This window comes from Accipiter gentilis, chromosome Z (genome assembly GCF_929443795.1).
Source record: "Accipiter gentilis chromosome Z, bAccGen1.1, whole genome shotgun sequence".
NCBI classification, from domain to species: domain Eukaryota; kingdom Metazoa; phylum Chordata; class Aves; order Accipitriformes; family Accipitridae; genus Astur; species Astur gentilis.
The window spans coordinates 55,532,404-55,550,492 of record NC_064919.1 but is presented as its reverse complement, the minus strand read 5'-3'; positions in this window follow the sequence as shown (position 1 = coordinate 55,550,492).

Genomic DNA, 18,089 nt, shown 5'->3' with positions numbered 1-18,089 from the left:
GACTTTAGGTACTGAAACACCTTTTGGGAATAATCATCACTATTTTTAAATTTATTTATTGTTACAAAAAAATAATAATAAAGAAAAAGATTGAAACTCAATGAAACTAAGCAACTTTCATTCAAAATAATTGAGATTCAACAGATATTCTATTTCCTTCTGGGAATTTGCACTAAAGCTTAAATGGAAAATATACTGTGTCCTTTTGGTGAGATCTCAGTATTATGAAAGTTGAACTGAGATTTACATTTCTCCTGGGAATGACAGTCTTAAAAATGGGTGGGAAATGGAGGGAAAAGTTTGGTGTTCCAGTTTGACAAATTACTGCTGTCATTTTTAGGAGGACATTTAAGAAGGGTGCGTGCACTCACAGGATTTCAGAAGTCTTAATATATTTAAAAGGTTTCCTATTATACTGTTTGATGATTAAGTTGTGTAACAGTAGAAAAAATTATCATGACTATAAAATCTGAACTGTCAGACCTTCATCTGTTTATTAAGTAGCACTTCCATATAGAAATCTTGCATTTTTTATTTTTAAAATATTTTTTTCTTTGATCTGATTAATTTGTTCAGCATGGTTTTCTTTCAGTGGAAGACTCCATGGAATTATTGCCTACCAACTGAATCACCAGTGCACAGACAGTTTTCCCACTTAGACATTTAATTTGATTTTTCTTATAGCAAAATATTACTTCTGTTTGTAATTTGTTTTAGTATCAGGAAAATACTTCCACATAAAAACATTTTATCTGCATACTACCTGAAACATTAGTTAGTTTTTTGTAAATGAACCATTTCTCTGCAATATTATTTTAATCTTTGTTGTAAGACAAACAATTATTAGAAATAAAAGAATAGTGAGGGAGGTTTGCTTTAATTCTTGATTTAATAAGAGAGTGAAGATTAAAATAATTTCAATATTTTAAATAATACACCAAAAATTAAGAAATCCAATACAATCTGCAAAGTGTTTTAATTTCCTTAAATGCTTCTTTTTTTTATGATGGAGATAATTGTCAAGTAGTTCTGCAAGACATCTATTAATCAATGCTGGTTGTGGCTGAGCTGAAGTTCTGATTGGTTGCTCAGAACTACCCAGCCATTAAAGAAGAATCCACACTCTTTAGAATTAACTGCTTTTTTGTCTCCCACCCCCCAAAATACAGAAGATTAGAGGGAGAAAGAAAATCCCCAGAAACAGCAGGAGAGAGAAAGCCAGAGAAAAAAAATGCGCAGTTAGAATGATTCTGATGCCAGCATTTCTTGCACATCAACTCCAAACCACATATTGTCTGGATTTGTAGGAAGGAACAGGAGTTTATATATTTCCAAGGAGTAGCATTGGCATATATTTCCAGATTCCACTTTTTCTGTGGATACAGAGCTCAGCATTAAAGTATACAATTTTTTGAGTAGTTAAGGTACTAACATTGTTTATTTCTTTTTCAATAATTTTTGGACACTGTTTCTGATCACTTTATTGTCTATATTGATTTGATAAACTGTAGCTTTAAAACCATTACTTAGAATGTACCTTACAGGACACTGCTGTTAGAGGTTTTTCATTATGACAAGAACAAGAACTGCAATGTAGGGTAATTAGTTTTGCCTAATTGAAATACATATTGTAATGCAGCAGTATAACCATTAAACGCCATAACAAGTCCACCTAAAGACCACCTGTTTTAACAGCCATCTAGATGTAGTATTTTAAATTTCTAGTCCGTTAATCTTGCTTCATCTCATTCTCCCAACACACACTACATCCAATATCAACTACAGCTCAATGTTCTTCCATAAACTGTGAGCAACAGAGAGACATCAAAGCAGTGACAGAAATAAGTGGTAGCAGAAAATGCCATATTATACAACGGAACAAGCACTGCCAGCATTGTGGTGAATTCTTAGTGAAATGGTGCAGTGCAGGCCTAGGTACTAGACCTTTAATGTGTTTTAGTATGCGACCTTCCAGAGCTCGCTCTTTGAGTCTCCTTCAAAGGCAGCACCACACACCAGGATGAGTGTGCCTCATCTGGAGAGGGTCTCCCATCTTTCATGACTAATGTTCTCTTTTATACTTTAACAATGCTCATGCCTTCCTGTGCTCTGTGAGCAGTTTTTACTTCTGCTTTACTTTTCTCGTTCACTACAAAATGTACCAGTCTGAGCTCTCTCTTCTTAAGCTGAATGTTGGACTTCCTCTCTACATGAAGTCCTGGTGAGATCCTGGCTGTGATTTTTCAGCTGGGTTTCTTGGTTCCCCACATATGGCATGCACAATCTTTGTAGCTTATCACAAGAAGTGCTCACAACCTGCCTTACTGAACAAATTTTGCTTTCCTTTGGATTTAAAAGGCTTCTGAAAACTGCAAACTATAGAATCATTAGCTATATGAAGTTTGGTCCAGTAGCAGCTACATCTTGCTATAATGTCATTGAAGGAATCTACATAGCCTTATTAAAAAACATTACATTGAGCTGTGCTTTGGTATGTTTACCTGAGTGTGGTGGGCTGAGCCTGGCTGGATGCCAGGTACCCACCAAAGCCGCAGTGTTACTCCCTTCCTCAGCTGGATGGGGGAGAGAAAATATAATGAAAAACTCGTGGGTTGAGATAAGGACAGGGATATCACTCACCAGTTACTGTTGTGGGCAAAAGAGACTTAGCTTGGGGAAAATCAGTTTATTACCTATCAAATCAAAGTAGGATAATAAGAAATAAAACTAAATTTTAAAACACCTTCCCCCTCCCCTGCCTTTTTCCAGGGCTCAGCTTCACTCCCTATTTTCTCTACCTCCTCCCCCCAGGAGGCACCGGGGGACGGGGAATAGGGGTTGGGGTCAGTTCATCACACACTGTCTCTGCTATTCCCCCTCCCTCAGGGGGAGGACTTCTCACTCTTCCTGTGCTCCAGCGTGGGGTCCCTCCCATGGGAGAGAGTTCTCCACAAACTTCTCCAACATGAATCTTTCCCACAGTGTGCAGTCCTTCAGGCACAGACTGCTCCAGTGTGGGTCCCCCACGGGGTCACAAGTTCTGCCAGAAAACCTGCTCCAGCGTGGACTCCTCTCTCTATGGGTCCACAGCTCCTGCCAGGAGCCTGCGCCAGTGTGGTTTCTCCACAGGGTCACAGCCTCCTTTGGGTGCATCCAACTGCTCTGGTGTGGGGTCCTCCACAGGCTGCAGGTGGATATTTGCTCCACCGTGGACTTCCATGGGCTGCAGAAGGACAGGCTGCCATCTCACTGTGGGCTGCAGGTGGGTATATTCTCCACTGTGGACCTCCATGGGCTGCAGGGGGACAGCCTGCTTCATCATGCTCTTTGCCATGGGCTGCAAGAGAATCTGCTCTGGTGCCTGGAGCGGTTCTTTCCCCTCCTTTTTCACTGACCTTGGTGTCTGCAGGGCTGTTTCGCTCACATATTCTCACCCTATCTTCCACTGCAGTTTCTGTTGTATGTGTCCCATTCCCCCCTCCACATGTTCTTAAATCTGTTCTCCCAGAGGCGCTACCACTGTCACTGATGGGTTTGGCCTTGGCCAGTAATGGGTCCATCTTGGAGCTGGCTGGTGTAGGCTCTGTGTGACATAGGGGACTCTTCTAGCAGGTTCTCACAGAAGCCACCCCTGTAGCCCTCTGCTACCAAAACCTTGCCATGCAAACCCAATACACTGAGACAAAAAAAGCACATGAAATATTGAGGTGCTGAATCTCATGTTAACTTTGTAGGTGGTCTTTTCCTCTGGCTCAACAATTCTGCCATCACAAAAAGCAATAAAGAACATCTGTATAGTTTACTTACTTGGTATCAGCTTGTACACAAATTGCATACAAAAATGTAGGGACCGCTTATGCCAATCAAGATTTAATACTAATTTTAGTAACTGTGGGCTGTGCACTTAGATAGGAAATTTCACAGGAAAAGAAAATGGTAGAAATCTGACCATGGAACTGCTCTGTACTGGCAGTGTCTTATGTCCCCAGAAAACAGGAATGAGTCTGAAATTATAATATGTCAGCAGACTTTTGTCTTGGTATTTCATATAAGATTGACTGCTTCTACATGACAAGGTCAATACATATCATAGTAGTAAAGAGAAATGTAAGCAAACTAAAAAAAAAAGCGTTCAATAACACACACAATCTTTTCCTCACACACATGCATGTAGAGAATAGAAGAAATATTTTTTTCTTACAAAAGAAAAAATAGAATCTTTAACTGATAAAAAGTTCAATATTTTGTACCTTTCAAAACTTTATTATCATAGAATAGAATCCAGCAATATTTTCTTTTTTTCTGAAACAGCCTGGTTTGTAAATATATTTTTAAAAGGGGGTGGGGGGAAACCCTTCTAGAAAGAATCTATTTCACATTTTCCACATCCGTTCCTGATTGGACAAATAGACTTTGGTGTACATGGCAACAAACAACTTTCAAAGCAGGTAACAGGAAAAAAGGTAGAAGTAATAAAAAATATGATGTATTTTCTTAGCAAGGTTGTCACTAAAGTCTCTGGGAATAGATGACGCAAACATCTGCTAAGAATGCTGCACATGTCCAGCCTTGATGCACAGGGTGGGCTAGATAAACTCACAAGACCCCTCCCTTTCTCATGATTCTTGCACAAGTTCTTCAGAATTTCAAGACAAGTAGTAGCTCAGTAGACAATAGTTACTAAAGAGGCTGCATGTGTGGGAAGAAAATTGCTGTCATTGTTCAGATGCGATCTGAATTGCTAAAACCCTCTGCCATAGAGCAATATCCTGGGCTGGATTTGAGTAAACTGATGTCTGAAGCATTTTTCTCTCTGTTCCTTTATTTGTTTTAGTTTTAGGGGTTTGCTTTGTTTTGTTTTGTTTTCTGTCAATAAAGGTAAGCCCTAGAGAAGAGGTGAGTTTCAATTCTGAAAGTATGCTCTTTGTTTTAGAACAGGTTGGAAAGACAGGAGCAGATGGATAACATTTGGGACATTTTGTCAATTCATCTGTTAATAAGCGAGACACTCACACTGGCTGCATTAAGCAAAGTCCTTCTGTCTCCAGCACTGCCAGCAGCCCTGAAGGTATCCTCCAAGAAAGTCTTTGATGGTGGACAGCTGAGATAAAGATAGTAATATCTGCAACAGCCAATAACCATATCACAGCTCCTTGAACCAAGACCTCTGTTGTGATCATACTTGGAGTTATTTAATCACAGAGACACCTTTATACCAGTAATAAAGCTTGCTGAGCTTGCCCAGACAGAACTAATGCAACATAGGGCTTACAAAATATTTTTCTGTGATTTCTGAGAAACAAAACAAGCATATTACCAGGTGGTTGCTGTTGCTGATGATCCAGCTGATGTCAACCTGCCTGTTCGTACTAGTACTTTGTGTTCCTTGATGTTCCTGAGATATGTGTTTTATGGTATGTACTTATGATATCTTGGATTTCTCATTCAACAAAGGGTCATGGAATGACGCAGCAACTTAAAAGATACTGTAAGAACGGAAAATAAAATAGAGATTTAATTGAATTTTGTAATTCAGATTAGCGATTTGGAAAGAAATGCTAGGATATGAAAACAAGTATTACCACAATTCTTTTGAACACTCTAACTTTCCCATTCTTCAGAAGCATTGTCAATTACAAGAACATACTCTAGCCACATGTTTTAGCACACTGTAAGTCAACACCAGTGTATGTAAACAAAATGTAATCTCTTATTTCATAAGATGATGTACATAGAAAAAACCTGCCAATTTCTCTGCTTGCATGCAGCATTTTTCAGTGTTTCAGCATTGTTAGTATGATCAAATGATGCTGCCAAATACGAGGCAATTTTTGTTTATAAATGTGTAGATATTGCAACGATGTGCAGACATACTATTTGGCATACTATTCAACATGCATGGATGGAATTAGGAAAATCGAAGCTCAGATGTTGAAACTAGTGAGGGAGATGAAGGACAGTGAAATGAAAGGCTGAGGAAAATGTGAGGCCAGTGCTCAATGGAGAAGTAAACTTAGTGACAAAGGACAGAGAAAAGGCTGAGGTATTTGGTGCTTGTTTTGCATAATTTTTGGTGATAAGGCCTGCCATCTCATTTCCTGATTTCCTGAGCTTAGTGACAGAATTTGTGAGAGTGTAGCAGTACTTATAGCAGAAGAACATAGAGCAGGGAACGCTTAGCCCACTTGGATGTGGGACAGAGGGTGTTGGGACTAATGACCGTTGTCACTGAAAGGCTGTTTTCTTCCATTTTTGAAAGATTTTGTTGATCAGGGAAGTTCCTGGTTGTTGGGAAATGCAAATGTTGCACCCACCTTATGCAGAGCAAGCAGGAGCATTGGGGAAGTAGAGGTGGATCAGCGTGCCTCGATCCCTGGGAAGATGAATGAGCAAGTCTTTCTTAAAGCCATTTCCAGGCACTTGAAGAATAAAGACATGGCTGGGAGCCCAGTGTGGGTTTGCCAAGGGCAAATTAATTATTCCTGACCAACCTCCATAACCTTCCATAATGAGATAACCAGCTCAATGCATAAGGGAACAGTGGATGTTCTTTGCTAAAGACCTGGGTGATGGGATCCAAGGAAGTCTCTGGACGTCATCAAATTGAGGAGGAAAGGTCAATACATGGGAGGGCAGTGCTACTGTTCATAGAGGCTTCAACATGTTGGAGGACCTTGTGAGGTTCAGCAAAGCTAAATGATATTGTCTTTTATGGCCAATATCTGTAGGAACACTAGAACTTGCTCCAGAGCATTAATTTTTCTCTCAAGCATAAAACCAAGGCATAGCCTTTTTTAAGAAAAACAATAATGCAATCAGCTGTTGTCACTGTATGGTTTGCTAGAAAACATTTTACATGATGTCATTTATCCACAAATCTACCCTACAATGTTGTTATTCTAAGACAACACAGACAGATGATTCACATTTTGGCAATACTATTTCATGCATTGTTACTCATTCTAGACAACTACTTGAGCTGGGGAAGCTCTAGTATTTGATTTTTAATACTTTAAAAGTATTGTATATTCTCATGTGGCTACTAGAGAAATACAGTGGAACATAAGTACAATTCTAGTTCTAACTATTCCTGCTAAAACAAAACTATAATCACAAGTATAACTAACAATACCTAAAAATCTTATTTGATCTCATAAAATCCATGCCTCCTTTCTATTGGTAGTTTAGCCTTCTGCCAATATTCTGCTTAAAGTAAATTAAAGTCTAAGAGAGAAATAAACAAATGAAAGAAAAAATGAAACAACCCCCCCTCCTTTGTAAGTTGTCTGTCCCTGCTTTCTTTTTATGATGGGCTGTAGAACACCCTTTCCAGTGCCTTGGAAAATCTGTTCTTTCATTAATGGATCAGAGAACATTTTTTGGTTTCTACACTCTTTGCATGCAAGCTCAGCATCATAAGCTTCATATATCTTCCCTCCTCTACTGTCCCTTAAGGTTATGTCTTGAAGTAACTCCCACTATCTTACTCCCAGTCTCTTGCATTTCCTCCTAGATCACACTTGCGTGATTTCTCCTAAAGCTAGTTTTGCAATTGCTATGTGTCTTGGGAATAAAGTCTTCCAAACAGATTCACTGGACAATTACAGATTAGAAATATAAGGTACAGTGTATGAAACAACTGTGAAAAACTGTTTGCCAATGTATTTACCACATACAGTAGAGCTCATATACAAGCATGCACTCCTTGACAAGTTTTGGAGGTGAACAGAAATAATTAGTATTTTTTATTCTGTATTACTTATTTCTGTGGCACATGCCTCTATCCAAATATGCCTGAATAGTTGATTGGTTTATGATTGTCTGCTTCTAGCAGACAGAAGATGTATCAGGTCTTGTTTTAGAAAGGCACTTGCCTGGATTCAACGTTGTGTTAACAAAAACTTACTTTTAATATTTAAAAATATAATAAATAGAATAAATATACAGCTATAGACAAAGAACATGTGGTTTTCAGGGCTGGATACAAATATATTTCAATTTCTCAGAAGATAATGCAATTTGGCTGATGTCCACTTTTCTGGCAATCACTGGGAGTGAACTCCCAGTGGCTGCTTCTTTTGCTATCTTATTTGCATGACTTAGTGCCCTTCTGAAGCGTCAGCACTGGATTGCAACCCGAGTGCTAACAAAAAGTATAAAACTAGGGAATCTGGGACCAGAGGGAAAATGTTACCAGTCTCTTTTCCCTTGTGACAGGGAGATGTACTGGCTGTGTAGAATATCTGCAGCAAGTTGTAAATGATGTATGAAATTAAAAATCCTCTGCCCAGTGCACAGAGAGAGCACAGATAACATTGCAGTTACTGCTGTGTTGTGGTATTTGCAGTGAAATTTGACTTAGATACATCCTTTGACAAAAAACAAACAAACAAACAAACAAACAAAAACCCCAGAGCAGAAGTATTAAGCAAATTATAGGTGGGAGGAATTAGCATTAAGTTATATTTTGTTTGTTCTTACCTCCCCTTCCCAGTTTCCTCCCTTCTTTCCCACAAAACTTCATCTGAAAAGCATCTTATATGGAGAGCTGAACTCTGGTAAAGTACCTTACTAGTAGATAGCTCCTGAACACTAATTCATAACCCCATGGGACATACAGACACACTTGGAAGATCCACAAGCGGGAAGAGAAGATGAGGGCTGAGAAAATAAATCTTGTCCTGAAGAGTAAGAGTTAAAAACAGGTAAGGAGATGAGTTCAAAAGCTATACTGCATAATTGTCTCCAGGTTCTACAGCTTCATAGCCATGCTAACAAAAATATATAGCTGGTTTTTTTAAATATAGTCTTTAAAAGTCCTCTAGCTTTGACGAAATGGGCGAATCACCCAATTTTTCTACTCTTATCCATTATATTTGAAATAACTAAGGAAAAAAAGAAGAAACATGTGTGAGGAAATCTCCAAGTAAGTGTTTGACATTTCATTTTGCATTTTTGAAGTTGCTTTTTTTTTACAGAAAAGCATAGATAATTCCTAGAAGTCAGTGTGTTTTGAGGTTAGGTATACTGGAGTAATTCTAGAAATAGAAGGTGAAGGATTATTTGGGTTTTTATTTAAAAAAAAAGCTTTTCATCTTATATGAAAATATATATCTTCCTTCCCTTGTATTCTGCTTTACTAATCTGAACTGGCATCAGTGCTAAGGCTTCTGTCTTATGAGAAGCTGTTACATGTTTGCCATATTCTGGGTTATCTAAAAATAATCTACTTTAAAAATGGTGTACTTCTACCCTCATTTTTCCATCCTTGTATTTGACAAATGTGATCCTGAGTCAGATTAATGTGAGTACTGCTAGCATGCAGTCTAGTAAAAGGTTCTGTACTAAGTGGTATACACATGGCAGACTGGTAGTCTAGTATGTCATAAGCCAGTTGGTCTAGGAACACTAGCATTATCTGACTGGAAAACTGGGAAACTCTGATTTTGTTTTTAGGGACAAATAGAATAAGGTTCTAAGCCTTGCTATTTAAATATCAAATTTCTTTTAGCTCACTGAGAGGTTTTGAAAACGCTATTTTTCTAGCATTCTTCTTAGTTTATCCTCATAGCACAAAGACCTCCTTTTACAAGTCATCAGTAAAATGAATGTAACTCTTTTAAAGGTTTCTATAATATAATGTTGGTAAAATAAGTAATACAAGTGCGTGTATACTGGGCCTTGTAATTTTATATTAGGTTTACTTTGCACGAGGAATGAAGTTACCCAAGCTAATGTATTAATATTCAGAGCACACTGAAGTTTTATGTATGTTGTCAGATATTATGTATAAAACTGAAAGAATTGAAAGAAAGATTGTAATAATGCATTTTAAAAATGAAAACAGTTATTTGGCTGCTACACTAACTCTGCCACATTACACATGTTAATGAGTGCTCTTACATCTGAAAAACTAGCTACTGAAAATACCAGTATAGATTGCACATCTTTATTAAAGTATAAATAAAATAAAATTTGAACTGGATATCAATAAATGATTATAATAGTCCTGCACTAATTACCTGTCCTAAACTAAGGTGAATCTCTCTGGTATGTATTCTCCATAGCCATCACAAAAAGATATATGCTATACTTCTCTAAGTGAACCAGAATAAATCTAGCTTAACAATGGGAAAAACAGCCACACATGCAAAAAAGGACTGTGATGGAGTAAGTTTAGGTGGTTGTTTCCATCAATGCTAAAAAAGGCAGAAAGCATATATAATTACCAGTGAGCCTGCACATCTTTTGGGGATCCAGAGTGCATGAAAATTTAGAGTTGATGATCTTTTCCATCTATAACATAAGATGTACTTTGATTATTATTTTTTTTCTTCAGCTTGGTGAAAGCTTTATCTTTTAGGGTTTTACAAGCATTTTCATTTTTAGAATTAAGCAAACTCAGCAGGGAGATCTTTGTAAGGTGGAAGATGTTTTAGGAAAATTATTATATATAGTACAATTATAGACTTGAACAAATAACTGATTTCTTGGTTCACTGGCAATTGAGAAAAGAGGAATTCAGCCAGTGCAAGGTGAATTTTAATTCATGCTCCAGCTCAACCAGCGAATCAAAAAGGAATTATTTGGGATGATATGAAATACTTGCTACAAAATTAATATTTCATTTCAAACATGAACATTTACAAAGGCTTAAAAAGATAAAGGAAATGTAAAGTCAAAATGTTAATTGCAGTGTTTAATAAAAAAACCATCCTCAACTTTTACATTTTTTTTGACATGAGCTATTTTGTCAAATCTTCTAATGGGCAAAACATTTTGATGTTTGCAAATCTATATTTTTCACCAGAGGAAATACAGTCCTGCTGAATACCATTATCCATGGCTAATAAAACTTGATTGTAGAGCTACTGTTACAACAATTGTGTACCCACTTAAGATTACAAATCTTCAGAAACAGCATAGTTTACAGTCATTCAGTAAGTGAAGTTGTACTGAAAAACAAAATGAATGTGTAACAGGAATCCTAACCTAAATCTTTTCCCTAATTCACCTCCTTTTAGACTCCAATTACCCAATATCTGCCTGGGCTAAATGTTTCTGTGATAGGGCTTTCTTCCCTTGTTCCAAATGGGGATGGAGTCTAATGACCCATTCCCACTCTGTAGAGCAAGTAACAATTAACTCACAGTCTTCTTCAGGATTCTGACATTTGCCAGCAGACTGCAGTAACAAGAAACATTCAAAACCTTGTCACACTCAGGTTGATTTGAAAGCCATATACTTTTCTTAGCATGCTGCCTACTTGTTCCCAGTGGAGAAGCAACAGGGGTAATTTTCTGCAGCACTACAGGATGTGCAAAATGTTTGAAGAGGAATGTTTAAATCACTAACATCTGGTGGAATTCAAGTGGCTTCTTTATACCATCGTTCAGGAGCTCAGTGGTAGCTGCTGAGAACTACACTGACTACACACTGAACAGAGATGTTCTTTAAGACTCATTTCAGATAACTGTTCAGTGTTTGCTGTGAATCTATGCCCAATTTTGAGATCCTATAGCTGTTTCACTATTTTGGAAAAAGCTAGTGCATTAAGATATTTGACAGTTCAAAGGGTTTGGCAAAATAAAGATCGACATTAACATCTAGGTTCTGCACTTGTTTTGCTCATTTGTGCATATCAAAAATTAGTCAACTTGCCCTTTCAGTTGCCTCTTACACATGTGAAGACTTCATTCCAGCACCAATGAATCTCAACATAGTATGTCTTTCTTGTGTTGTTATTTTATTTTACTTCTAACTGCTTAGATTTTGCTGTAAAATACTGATGCATGAGACAGTAACACAACAGGTTTTGTAAGACCTATGAGGAACGAGAACTGGGTGTTAAGAAGATATAAATGACCACAGCAATTCAGAACAATTATCCATGAAGTCCTGTGAGCTTAGCCTCATGTATAGTTACGAGAACAACATATTTCAAAAGACATATATATAATCTGAAGGGGCTAATTGAGAAAAATTACCTTTAAATTGTAATTTTGTTACAAAACCATGAAGTCAATGGTTGGCTTATGTCTCTGAGAAGAAAGATAAATATTGCATAGAAATTCATGTATGAGCCACTGAACTGAAGAATATCTTATTCTTCATAAAAATATCTAGTCTTAAAACCAGATCTAAATAATACCTTTGTCTTATTACAAAAATACGGATGTGTGGTTTAGACTTACACTGTGTGTAATAGATATATCAACCTAGAGAGATACTGATATATATAGATATGACAGATGCATATGCACTAACATTTCAACAGTTTAAATTCTTTTCCTTTTTAATTTCATTGGCTATTCTTTGATTCCTATTTTGTGTAAATGAATACAAATGTGTTATCATTGTGAGCAATATATCAAGAAATATATTGCTCACAATGATATTGCAATTTTTTTTCCTCTTGATCACCCAGGATTTCTAAAAATGCCTAAGAAATTTCTCAGCACAGCTTCCTCTGCAATTCACTGAGTACTGAGAAACTTCTGTGTCCTTTTGGTATCTATATCTTAGTATTCCTCCTATTATTTTTGTCTCTTGTCTGATGGTTTTTCTTTCTGCATCATTTTTAACCCAGATAGTAAGACTCAAACACATTTTATGTTTGTAAGTCAACAATATTTTCTTGGCTTCCTTATTAATAAAGCTTAGCATATTATTTGAGGGTTTTATATGCGCATGATGGCAGAAGAGTTTATTCACTTAAAAATGTATTAGACTAATACTGTGAAAATGCTCAATATTTACAGTGTTTTACATACTTATCATACTATGCTAATTAATAGAGATTTAAATCCAGGCAGTCTGGTTCACTAATTTGCCATGATAGTAATAGTAATTTATTATTTAATATGCAAAAACAGTATGCTTAATCTTTGTAAGGTGTGTTAAAAAATCCTAAAGAGTTTGTTAAGCCAAATGCATTTGGAAAGAAGGCAATTAAAGGATTTGAATGCCTTTGTGAGAACTTTCAGTAGTTTGCTTACTGTCTAAAAAGCTGCAGAAGATAAATTCAATTTTAAGAATTTCAAAATTATCTCTGACTCTGATGTTGTTAAAAGTATAATCTCAATAAATACTCTTCCAGGAAATGGTTGAGTGGAAGCTCTGCTTTTGGGAGTCAAGATGCATTCCTTGCATATTCCCAAGATGTACTGAAGGCATTATTTCAAAATTATGTGCTTTTCCCATCAAAACAGAAAATAGCGATCTCCCCTTTTGTTCTTTTTACTGTTTCTTCATTTTTTAAAATATAATATGTGCATGTTTTTGTGTGGAAGAACTGTAATAAATTACTATGTGGGAAATATTGCTTGTGTGGGATAGATAAGAAATAGGTACACTCATGTAGGAAGGAACAGATAAATTCTTTTCATCAGTGTTTATCCTTGACTGTGTTCAAGTTTTCCTGGTCTCTGTAGTGGTCTTGCTGTAGTAAAATTGATCTTTTAGATATACACAGTCTTTTTGTTACTGTTACTCTTAAATGATGCTAAATTAGAATGGCCCATCTGAACAAATACTCAGACATTCACAGAATGATGAATGGTGGTGTCAAGAACATACAATGACCTCTGAACATGAGAGAAAAGAATTCTCAGGAGAAATATGTTGATTAGAGGTGTTTCATTCTGTAAGGTAAACAGGTATGTAGACGAACTATTATCCATAACTGCTGGTGTACATACATATAGAATAAACTTTGTCTATGCAAATAATTCTAAACCAAAAAATAAAGAAAATAAAGAAATAAAATATATAACTGAGTGATAAGAATTAAAATATTCAGTATTTATTATAAATGTAATTTTGAACAGTTTGCTCTAAATGAAGCAACCAATAAACCAACAAACATTGCTTAGAGACAACTATAATGAAATTTCAACAGATTTGTAACTTGGGAATTTATAGCATTTGACAGTGTGTATCTATAGTATAGCATAATGACAGCTTCAGCTATACTCAAAATTTTGTTGTTTCCAGGAATGATACTGAATGTATTTCTAAACAGCATATTATATTCACTTCATGTGAGTGACTGAGGATGAATGATATGAATGATTTTGTATGATGCATATTGAAATAAATATCACTCATGGGGCATAACTGCAAATGTGGAGGTAGAATCAGAATATCCTTCACACTATAGACTTCTAAAAAAAAAATCATAAAAACAGTAGGGCTCTTGTATTCATACAAAAATATACATGTGCTCAGAACACACATTAACTTCACATAAATAAATAAAGTGGGAAAATAAACTAATTTAAAATAATCTTTAGTCTCAGATCATGACTCTCTCTCCAGGATTTTTTCTAGAGCTGGTTGAATTGATTTGCCAAGAGTGTAGGGAATTGTGGGGAGATAAGCAAGGCGAATGGGAAATATAATATTACAATTTTAAAATGGATTTATAGAATATTGTTGGAATTCAAAGGCAAGGAAAAGTAGAGATCATTTCCCTAAAACATTCCAAAGGTTTCCCTTTGATAATTTTTTTTCTTGAAATAAAAGTTGTGTACTTTTTCTCTACAAGCAAGGTACACAGGTTAAGCACTAACAGAACCTAAAGAAAATATTCTTTGTACTCACGTTTCCTGGACAAACAATTTTCTCCTCTACTCGCACATCTTCCCACATGAGTACATCTCATGGAAGACTTTAATGCAAAGCTGATAACTACAAATTTCCACATTTTTTGAAGAGAAGGAATTGAAAGGGGTGAAATAATCTGGAAGCAGTAATGGACAACATTCAAATACTGTCTATGACTGTTAGAATAGAATAGAATAAAATAGAACAGAATAGAATAGAACAGAATAGAATAGGATAGAATAGAATAGAATAGAGTAGAATAGAATACACTATTTCAGTTGGAAAGGACCTAAAACGATCATCTAGTCCAACTACCTGACCATTTCAGGGCTGACCAAAAGTTAAAACATATTATTAAAGGCATTGTCCAAATGCCTCTTGAACACTGACAGGCTTGGGGCATTGACCATCTCTCTTAGTGTTTGACCACCCTCTCGGTAAATAAATGTTTCCTAATGTCCAGTCTGAACCTCCCTTGATGCAGCTTTGAACCATTCCCACAGGTCCCATCACTGGATTCCAGGGAGAAGAGGTCAGAATCTCCCTCTCCACTCCCCTTCTCAAGAAGCTGTAAAGAGCAATGACATCACTCCTCAGCCTTCTTTTCTCAAACTAGACAAGCCCAAAGTCCTTAGATGTTCCTCATAGGACATGCCTTCCAGCTCTTTCACCAGCTTTCTTGCCCTCCTCCAGGCACATTCAAGGACCTTCACATCCTTCTTAAAGGATGCACACAATACTCAAGGTGGGGCTGCACCAACACTAAACACAGTGGGATAATCACCTCTTTTGACCAGCTGGTTGTGCTGTGTTTGATGCACCCCAGGATGGGGTTTGCCCTTTTGGCTGCCAGGGCATAGTGCTGCCTCATGTTGAGCCTGCTGTCAACCAGCACCCCCAGATCCCTTTCTGCAGGGCTGATCTCCCACCACTCCTCTCCCAATTTATACTTGTGCCTGGCATTACCCTATGCCAGGTGCAGAATCCAGCATTTGAACTTGTTAAATTTCATCCCATTAATCATTGCCCAATGCTCCAATCTATCTAGATCCCTTTGCGAAGCCTCTTGTCTCTTAAGAGAATCAAGAGCATGTACCAGTTTGGTATCATCAGCAAACTTGCTAATGGTGCATTCAACTTCTGCATCCAGATCATTGATAAATGTTAACAAACCGATTGAATAACTTATGAAAAATGAAGAATCACATACACCACTGAAATAAGAGTTTCTCCAAGCTCAGAACTTCTGAAAATAAGCTACATGTTTAGATGCTTGAGTATGAATTTATGGGCTTGATTTTGCCTTTTTGTCTATGAATACAAATAGGACTAAAGCAGTATTCTGTTCATTAAAACACACAGGCTGGACTCCAGAAGTAGATAAAACAACAGAAATGTGTCTTTTTGGATGCCTATCACAGACAGAAGCAGGGGTCTCTCAAAGTCAAATCTGAGCTCGGTCTGCATTGGTGGGCACTGGGCAGCTTTGACAGGCTGTAGATCAGACCTGAGAGGGACTCAGGTTCACACCAACACTAACACAGCACTACACCCTCATTATGACTTTTTAGTAGTCACCTTAAGATAAGATTTGTAAAGGCATTATTTAGTCAGTAAGATATTTTGAAAAGATTTCTTTGATGGTCTTTGTACCTTCCTGTCTACACAGTCCAATGAAAGTAAACATTAAATGCTGTAAGTCTTGTGTGGCAAAGTTCACTGTTGTAGGAATTTTTTTCTCCCCCAGTTCACAATTTTCAGTCCCTAACAGAGTGCAATCTCCCTTTACACAAATGTTTTTTTATCATGCTACAGCAACATAAAGAGTTCCCTGGGGTATATGAGAGACAGCTTTAAGTGGCTTATATTCTAACTTGTCAAGAAGGAGCATGTGGGGAGGAAAAGAAACAGGAAAGTGACAAAGTGTGTTCACACAGGCCATGGGACAGAACCTGGACTCCCTGAATGCCTTATGTCTGTTGCCTCTTAAATCTAGATAATTCTTTCCCGAGAAAGGAGGAATTCATAGAGTTTTACCTGTGAAAATCTCATCCTAAGCCACCCTGGAGGACATGGGAGGACACGTTACTTTTCTCTACCTGGTCCATTTTTAGGGTATTAGAAATCTTAATGAAATGTTAATGCTTAAATGTGGACCTTGATTTTGCAAATACTCCTTGCAAATGCAAACCCTCCACACCAATGTATGTGAGTGAAGACAAGTATGTGTCTAGGCACTAGCAGAATCAAAACATTTTTTTCACTTACCAATCCATCTGTAGATAAAAAGACTAGATTACTCAGCAGTGGGGTTTTGGCCTGTTTTTTTCTGTTAAACTTATTCCTATTAAACTTTGAAATTGTCCTGTTGACAGAAAAAATTAAAAAAAAAATCTCAATTTAAAAAAAATTACTACTTAGTCTAAAATATGCCATTGTTCTTTCAGCTGCAAGATTTGTTTGCTTTTGGTGATGTCTTGAAGAGTCAGAAATTAATTTTCATGGCTCTCTGGAAGGTTTGGTTAACTCAGTGTCCTGGTTTCAGCTGGGATAGAGTTAACTTTCTTCCTAGTAGCTGGTACAGTGCTATGTTTTGAGTTCAGTATGAGAAGAATGTTGCTAACACACTGATGTTTTCAGTTGTTGCTCAGTAGTATTTAGACTAAAGTCAAGGATTTTTCAGCTTCTCATGCCCAGCCAGCAAGAAAGTGGAGGGGCACAAGAAGTTGGCACAGGACACAGCCAGGGCACCTGACCCAAACTGGCCAACTGGGTATTCCATACCATGGGACGTCCCATCTAGTTTAGGAACTGGGAAGTGGGGGCAGGGAATGGCCGCTTGGGGACTGGCTGGGTGTCGGTCGGCGGGTGGTGAGCTATTGCCCTGCGCATCATTTGTACATTCCAATCCTTTTATTACTACTGTTGTCATTGTATTAGTGTTATCATTATCATTATTAGTTTCTTCTTTTCTGTTCTGTTAAACTGTTCTTATCTCAACCCATGAGTTTTACTTCTTTTTCCCGATTTTCTCCCCCATCCCACTGGATGGGGGGGAGTGAGTGAGCAGCTGTGTGGTGCTTAGTTGCTGGCTGGGGTTAAACCATGACACTCAGAGTTGAGGATATTTGCCATAGCAGTGGAAGGGGAAGGCTACATTTAAGTAATTTGTATCATTTTCCACCTCTGGATGAACAGAACATCACAATTTTCAATATCTGGTGAACATAACCTTTCCAAGTAAAGACAGGTACAAAATCAGAACCCCAAATGCTGGTTTAATTTGGATGATGCGTGACATCTGTATGTAACTAGCTGGCCTCTGAAAACATTTGAAATGTAGTTTCCGTATTTGCAGTGTCAAGTATGCAGCAATATTAAAAAAAATGCTCTTTGCTGTGAAAAGAAAAAGCAAAAGAGCATAGACATCTGACTGGAAGTACACTGCACAAGCAGTGCATCAAAATTATGTTCTGAAAGAC